This window comes from Panicum virgatum, chromosome 1K, assembly GCF_016808335.1.
Source record: "Panicum virgatum strain AP13 chromosome 1K, P.virgatum_v5, whole genome shotgun sequence".
Taxonomy (NCBI): Eukaryota; Viridiplantae; Streptophyta; class Magnoliopsida; order Poales; family Poaceae; genus Panicum; species Panicum virgatum.
The window spans coordinates 22,466,805-22,475,625 of NC_053136.1; positions in this window are offsets into that span (position 1 = coordinate 22,466,805).

Below are 8,821 nucleotides of genomic sequence, written 5' to 3' on the forward strand. Positions count from 1 at the left end.
AAGTACTGAATCTAACTAAGCTAACAAAATTGAGTTTGCATTTTTAGCATTTTTTTGTGATTTATTATGCATTTAAAAAATCTCAGCAAAAATAACTAATTTTGGAAAAACCATAAACCTTAAACAGGGGCTGACAGCTCGGTCCCATAGGTCAGTGGGAGGCCCAGCCCAGCCCCAGCTTGCCAGCGCCATGGCCATGGCCATGACCACGGCCAGGCCTGGCGGCGGCGGCGTTCCTGCCGGCGGCGGCGAGCAGGGAGGCGGGGTGGAAAGGCAGGCTCGCATCTAGGAAGGCCAGGCGGCTCCGGTGCGTGCGTCGGCGGGGCGCAGCCCCGCGCAGGGGCTGCCCGCGACGGGCGCGCGGCGGCGCTCTGATGCCGGTGGCGCAAGGACTGAGGGGAAAAGTGTTTCGGGAGGAAGAGAAGGGCACGAGGAAGCTCACCACGTGCTCGATTTGGGTGGAGGGAGGCCGGAGAGGGGAGCTCGACGCACGGGGCGGCGGTCTTGCGAGGGAGCAGCGGCGGTTGGCGGAGGAGGTGAAGGGCGAGGTGGGGCGGCTTGGGGCACGAGGAATCGAGGCACGGCGGCGAGGGGTGGCCGGCGCAGACGCCGGCAGTGGTCCTGCACGGCTCGGTTCCGCTCGGCGTTCACAGCCCGAGCTCGAGGAGGCGAAAGTGGAGGGGGAGCAATGATTGGGCACTGGGAAGGATAAGGACGCGCCCGTGCGGAGGGTGAGGATCGCCGACGGCCGATGCATGGAGGTCGCCGGCGCTGTGCGGGTCGTCGGCATGGGCTGGGTACGGCGAGCACAGGGAGCACAGTAGCGAGTTCAAACAGATTTTTGCTCGACTTTGGCCGTCCCAAACTCAAATTTCCATATTGAAACTTGAAATTTGACCAAAATAAAAGTTGTAGAGGAAGAGAAGATCTACAACTTTGGTTTTGGGTAAAACTTGATTTGAGTCCTGGGTTAGGGAGAAAAATGTGGTCGAACTCAGCTAAGTTGATGTTTACTATGCAACTTGATTAGCGCTAATGACAAGCTTAAGCCCATGATTATCAAGTTAAGCATGTGATTAGTACCACGATTAACACAGAGGTGTTACAGTATGCTAGTTTAATTAACACATTCTCAATACTTAATAGGTAGGGGTAGGAGAGTCTTTTTTACACAACCATAATCTGTCTAAAAACTCTAGAATGCCTTACAGGAGTAGAATATAATCTTTGCATGCATGCAGAAGAGATAAAAGTGGTGACATCACTCAAATGCATGCAAATCTGAAATTTAAAAAGTTATAACTATTAAACCAAGCATCCATATTAAATTGAGATTGTATCATTATCTTTCTTATGACAAGATCTTCAAAATAAGACCACACTTGCCTATATTTGCATATTATTTTTTAAAAATATATTTTTTAAACTAAATAATTTATTTTGAATCCTGGGAACAAATAATTTAATAACACGAATAAATAATTATTTTGACAAACAAAAAATTAAACATAATAAATAAATAATAATGTACAACGAACAAAATATTAAACATCACGAACATAAATGTTCGTGTTGTCAAAATATTTATTCCCATTAGCCCAAATTAATTATTTAGTATTAAAAAATTAGTTTTCAAAAATATTATGCAAACATAGGAAAATGTGGCCTTATTTTGAAAATCTTGATATGAAAAAGATAATGGTGCAATCGGAATTAAATTTAGATCAACAGTTTAAGATTTATAATTTTTTTTGTATAAAATCCTCTTGCATGCATGCATGTGGAAAAGCGTGGAAACGGTTGGAAGAAAATACGGCATGTCTAAAATTTGGCCAAACAGTACATGTTCTCTTGAGAGGAATTAATCCCACTGTTTCAGGCGATGCATAGCCTTTACTACTAGAGAACGGCCTATCAGTACGGGCCAAAAATACCGACCACCGGTGCATCAGTACTAGCTGTAAGAGCCAAGTCCCATGAGAGCACTACTGGTGCCATGACTTGACACTACCGGCTCATGGTCCGGATCGCCGTGTCACGCCGTGGCCGGTACTAATATACATGCAACACTTATTAGTGCCGAGTCATAGCACGATCGGGTTACTAACGAGGAACCATTAGTACCAGATCTAGTGTTGACCGCTACATGCATATCCAGCTCCTAGTTCCCCCTGGATGTTGGGCCCGGGTTTAATGTTTCGGTGAAATTTCGCCGAAATTTCGGTTTTTTTTTCGTTTCTGCTAGTTGCCGGGAAATGAAATTCCGGTACTTTTCGTCATTTTTCGTTTTCAAATTTAAAAATTCAAAAATATTTATAAAAAATTCGAAAAAATATGATAAAAAACTAGGTGTTCTTCTGAGCAAATAGGACTAGAACACACTCAAATCTAAGATCATTTGCTAGGATAAAATTGTATTTTAGTTGAAAAACAAGGTTATTTGTAGTCTAATGAGATATAATTTATAGTTTTTTAGTATCCGACGCAGCTCGGCATTTCTCCAGACCCCTCTTCGTTCTATACAAATTGCATTTTAGGAATTCTCTATACAAATTGAATCAAAAAAAATTCAAACACTGTCACATGAATTGATAACCAATTCAAATCATGTTTGTCCTGGATTTAAAACAACTTTCAATTGGATCAACCAATGTCCCTGAAATTTTATAGGCATATCCGCAATAACAAGAATAATAAAAGTCTAGTTGAGACCTAAGAGAGAAAATGGAAGTTGTCACATGAAATGACAAGACTTTAAATTGGTGGTTTTTGAAATAATTAAATAACTTTCAAACCATTGCTCAAATGAAAAAGTTTTTGAAACAAAAGTTGTAGATCTCGAAAAACTGAACAAAGTTGGTATTCAAAAGTTTTTCATTTGACCTCCGAAACAGTAGGAAAATCACAACTGACACCATTTTCCGGTAGAAAATCACCGAATTTCGGTCGAAATCACCGAAATTTCGGTCGGAATTCATCGAAATTTCGTTTTTTGAATTTGAATTCTCTTTCCGTTCGGAATTAGCGAAATTTGGCGAAATTTCGGCCGAAATTTCGTTTCCGGCAGTTGTCGGGATTCGATAAAAAAACGAAAATGTAAACTCTGGTTGGGCCTGGACACCGCCGGGGCGCCCGCCGCGCCGGAGCGCCGAAAGCAGGCGCCGCCGTTCTGGACACTGTCGTTCTGGCACTTGCTGTTGTCGCGTCGCCCGGCGTGAGCAGTGCGCGCCGGCGTGGCACCGTTCGGTACAAGACGGCAATGTTGTGTTGACGCCTCTCTTAGACTCTGTATGTATTGCGCCTCCTCCCTCCTGTAAAAGGTCCTTTGCTGTGAGCTAGTCTGCTGCAACCATGGCGAAGATGTAAAGGCCTGGGGTTGTGGGGGAGATTATAGTTGGACTAGAAAATGGTGTGCTACGTCTGTGCAGCTCTACCGCGTTTTGTAGAGAAAACGAAAACCTACATGAAAAAATATCTTATTTGATTTCCCTATTTCCTTTGGGTCCAAAAGTATTTACAGTTTAGCTTTGCTCCGTGCTCCTGTGATTGACTAGTCGTGGCATCAACACATCAGCAATGTAGCACTTTTCAGAGTTAGACCTAACTACAAGGCTTGATGCGAGGCAAAACTTTGTGCCAACAGAGTCCCCTGATTGAGCCTTTTAGCAGCAGTAGGGTGCGTGATGGATGATGACATCAGCTACATGACCTATTTTTAAAGGCAACGCGGGGTGAATTTGGCCCTTATGATACAGTGCAACCATATGGTATAAGATTAACAACTGGAGTATTGGTGATGCCTATAATCCCAAATGAGGGTTAAAATTCTCCATCCTTTCTAATACTAGTAGGGTGTACGTGACGCATGCAAGTGTTTTTCGAAAACCAGGTAAATAAAATTTATGTTTATAAAAAATAACATGTATGCATGAGAAGGACGTGTTTTTTTTTCAAAAAGTCAAATAAGAAACTATAATTAGTATCACACGCATTAAAACTATTCAATAAAAAAAATAAAAAGTCAAGCCCCAATAACCACAGAAATATAGAAGTTGAAATTTTGTAACCTCAAGACTCAACTACCTTCAAAAACAAAAATAGTGTTTGATATTAATACTTTAACTGAATTCATTTATGAAGTGCAGTATTTTCATGGTACATTTTTTATGAGATTATTTTCACATACGCTTGTTCATATATGACACTTTACTATACAACTATTAATGGCTTGTTCGGTTGGCTGGGCTGGGCTGGCTGGCAACACTATTCCGCGAGCGAGCACGACGAGGAGCACAGGGTCTGCGAGATTAGCCACCTGCCTAGTGGATCAGCAACCAGCCCAGCGGATCAGCCAACCAAACAGGGAGTAAATGGCCAAGTCAGGTCCTGTTTGACTTCCTTCTCAAAAAAGGTCACATAACAGTATATCTCATCCAAAATGGTCTCTAGCGCATGCACCCTTGTCTTCAAAGATTTCACCATGGGTCGCACCAGCGATGCAGGCCACCGCTGGCTAGGCTCCCGTGGTGCAAGGACCTTATGTTTAGTCCTCGTTCATACGCAACCAGACCGGGCAGAGATAGTGATCGCTATCTTGTTTAGTTGCAAGCAGACTGGCTGCTTGGGTCTCTGCGCGGTAGTCCGAGCGCTCGTACGCGCATGACGCCAGCCAGGCTGTGGGGAAAACGACCTGTGACAACCAGAAGCAGGAGGACTCACAGGCGAAACAGAAAAGATTCCACAGCAGTACCCTCCACGTGAACTCACGGGCAAATAGTACACCGCACATCCACCTTTTCAGAAGATTCGCTGCAGCACTGATGAGCTCAGAAAGATTGCAGAGGATACGATATTATCTCTTGGACCCTTAACCTCAAATCACGGATCCGAACTCAAGGCTCGGGGGCTGCGGGATATGTGTCATAAATTGCAACTTTTTCGAAAAAAAATCTAGACTTCAAACGGAAGGACGAAAAACCCAGAAGACTAAGCTGACCCTCAGCCTGATCCAATGGTTCAACCAAAGACTCGGGGGCTACTCCATATGGAGTGAGAGTACATCGCGCACCATATCAGATGATAAAATTCGGGGCTAGAGCACCTCATAGCCTCGACGCAGCCAGAAAAGTACTTGGAAGACTACTCGAAACTCTCAGTGGACTTCAAGCCTATGCAATGGATTCAAGAAGCACTAAAAGCACTCGATGAACATCTTCAGAAGTACTCAACTCCTGCGGGACTCGACTACGAAGAGCTCGGGGGCTTGTCAGACCCGGTGCAGCAAGACTGCTCACGGGCATGGAATATTCTAGAGTAGAGAGTAGCACATGGTTATGCCCTACCTCTTTTGTATCTACCCGAATAGGAGTAGAACTAGTCGACGTACAAAGAAACTACCCGACCCACTCGGAGTAGAACTCTAAACGTACTTGGCTAGGACTTTCCATGTAACCCTGCTCCCTCGGATTATATAAGGGCGAACAGGGACCCCTCCAAAACATCGAACAATACCAGAGGGAATACAAACCACCACACAGGACGTAGGGTATTACGCTCCGGCGGCCCGAACCTGTCTAAATCCTTATGTTTCTTGCACCATCGCATTCTGATCTCGGCGAGTCCCTACTCATAACCACTCTCCTCGGGATACCCCTTGGAGAACACGACGGTAAAACACTTACACTCGGCCAGGTTGATCAAAGGACTGTCGAATGCTTTGTCTTCTGCTTCATCCAAGTCCTGCCGCAAGTTTTGCAGTTTGTGCTAAATTGGAGCGCGTTGAGCTCGAGCAGTTGCGTTCCTTCTGCGAGTGGCACGGCGACGGTTGCGTCGTCACCGGTTTTCCTTGTCTTGTTGGGACTCGTCCTGCGGAGCGTTGACTGACAACTCGTCGTCTGAAATTTGGTCGAGACTCTCATTGGCGTACCGATCTGCCTGGGAGCCAAGTGCACTCTCTTCTCCATGAAGCGAGACGTACACCTGTCTGTCCGGGCTCGAGTGAGTCGTGCTGTAGTCGACCAAAGCGGTGTCACCGATTTCTTCTTCTCTGACTAGAGGAAGGGGTTTGCCTGGCTGGTAAGGTAGATCCCGTAGGCAAGCTACCTGTAACACCCTGGGTGTCTGCACAGTAATTAAAAAGGTGTCTGCACAGTAATTGTGTATGTTTGCTATGCATCATGTGCTTGAATTGCTTAAAAAGGATCTTTTTGTAATTATAAAAGGCTATATGTGTAATTATGATTTTATGCAGGGTCCTTTCTTTAGTTATTTCTGAATATAGCTTTTGTGGAGGGTGTTTTTGCAAAAATTCAGTGCATTTAATGCATGGCAGCAAAATTTACTTTTAAGTCTATGTTTGAAGTGAATTTGCTTTGAAAAAGACAAAATTCCTAGAATTCAAAATCCCTTCAATGTTTCTATTTTTAGCTCTTAAATCTTTGGTCAAATAAATTTTTGCACAACATCAAAGTTGTAGATCTTGAAAAGTTGAACAACTTTCATGTTGGACACTTTTCCATTTGAGCTTTAGTTTAAAAGTTATTGCTTGTTTACAGAGTGGTCCCTGGAATTTTTGGAAATTGCAAAACTGCCCTTTTCTTCCACCTCCACCCCCCTGCTCTGTTTCTCGCCGCCGTCCACCGACAGCGCCACCGCCGGCGTTGTGGAGAGGCTTCCCGGCCATTATTTCGCCTCGCGCTGGCACCCACGCGTCGCGCCGCTCCTCCTCCCCCGCCTGTTGCCTCGCGCTGGAGCATTCCCGGCCGAGCCACGCGCCCCGCCGCTTCCAGAGCCGCCCAGGTGGCCGCCACCTCGCCGTCGCCGTGGACAGCCCCGGGCAGCGCCCGCCGCACTCTTCTAGCGAGCGCCCGAGCCCTACAAAACCCCCAGAACGCGATTCCTCTCTCTCTTTTGCTTCCCTCTCGCTCCCACGCCACGGAACGCCGCCGCCGCACCACCCCGAACCCCGGCGAGCACACCTCCGCCGCGGAGCCGCCACCACAGACCCGCTCCACCCCAATAGCCCCCACCATTAGCCGCGCCTTGTCCTAGCGCAGCTCCCAGACCGCTTCCCCTCGCCCAATCCTCACCGGAGCACCCTCGCCGTCGTTTGCCTCCGCCGCCGAGCCGCCCTGCTCCGTCAAGCCGCCGCCTCCGAGCCCCTCCCCGCAACCCTAGACCACCGAGAGGTGCGCCTTGAACCCGTGAAGCTCACGCACCCCTCCACCCTCGCCGCCGGTGCGGGAAACCGCCGGTCAAACCCGCGCTCCCCCTCTGACCCGACCCGAGGACCTCGGGTTTGAAATTCCAGAGAACCCGGGGGGTTATTTGAATAGGCCTAGACTCAGATGAATAGTGCCTTAGGGACTGCTTTGTAATGTTTTTCAGTGAACTTTGAAATTCAATATCAATTCGTAGAAAATTCGTAAAATAGCAAATCTTGATGTTTTGGAATCCTCTTGAAGAGCTCTATGCAGTAGAACCATAATATGTTAGGCTTTAGTTACAAGTTTTTGCTGTAGATTTGGATTTGTGTTACTAGTGTATATTTATTGGTTGATGTTATCTTTTTCTTAACTGCTGTATAAGGCCATGTCTTGTAGTGAAACTTTTATGGTAGTTTACTTATGTAACACTTGTTTTGTTATAAATATTTCATGATCAGTTCTATGTTGTACCTTTTTATTTGATTTAATCCTTGTTTAGTAGACTTTAAGTATGGTAATTAGTTTCTGTTCATAATAAATCATGAATTTAATTCTGCATGTTCTTTTTGAGTAGGTTAGCTTGTCCAGGAAGTTTGAGCCTCAGTTTATGACTAGAACAGGAGCTAAAATTTAATCTTGCTAAACTGATGTCTGTTTTGTTTATTTTCTCAGAATTTATTCTCTGCAGATAAAATCTTGAAACATTCACAGTAGCTAGATCATCCCTGTTTAGGTCTGTTGTTAATTTTTGAGCTTCTGTTTTGCTATGTTTTAGTCTGTGTAATTCAATCTTGCTCTAGGTGTTATCTGAATGAAAGAATTGTTGTGATTAAATGGCTACATTTATTGGCATGATTTTTGCAGGGTAGCTTAGTCTGTTCATGTTCTGTTTAGGGTAATTTTTGCTAAATTTATTGCTATTTGTGATCTGAGTTGTTTATTTAATTAGCAAACCTTGAGTTAAATGCTATAGGAATCAACCACCACTCATTTTATGAAGTTAGTATAACTTGCTTGTGCTGTTGATCATGATGCCTTGTGTAGTTAGATTTGTTATTTAACTACTCTATAAATGATTGCCCATGTGTGTTTATAATGTTGTTCTTGCATTACATATAGACACGACTGCCTTATCGGACGGGACGTACGAGCTGATCCCGGAATCTGACGGAGGTGATCTCGAAGCTCAAGTAAACACTGCTGAACTAACTGAAGCCCCGGACCAAAGTTCGGAAGAGCCTAGAGCTGAAATAGTTAGCAACTACCGAGAAGGCAAGCCCCGGACATAACCTATATTTCAAAATTATTATCATTTACTGTTATTATTTGCTTATGCATTTACAGTTCTTAGGAGTTGAAGTGAAACCCTAGATGCATGATCCTAGGAACCCATGTACTGAATACTAGACTTGAGTTCGACTACTTGCTAAGCTTATAGGACCGGTAAAAGTCGAGTGATTGCCTGTCACTCGCGAGCTTTATAGGAATTGTTTGTTTACTTTCTGTTATCAATATAAGGACGACGGACGGGGTTGTGATCGATATCCTGACTTTATGTGAGACCCCGTCTGTGTTGATGAACTTGCTAAGGTCGCGGTGTGTGGTAGTGCTGGTTA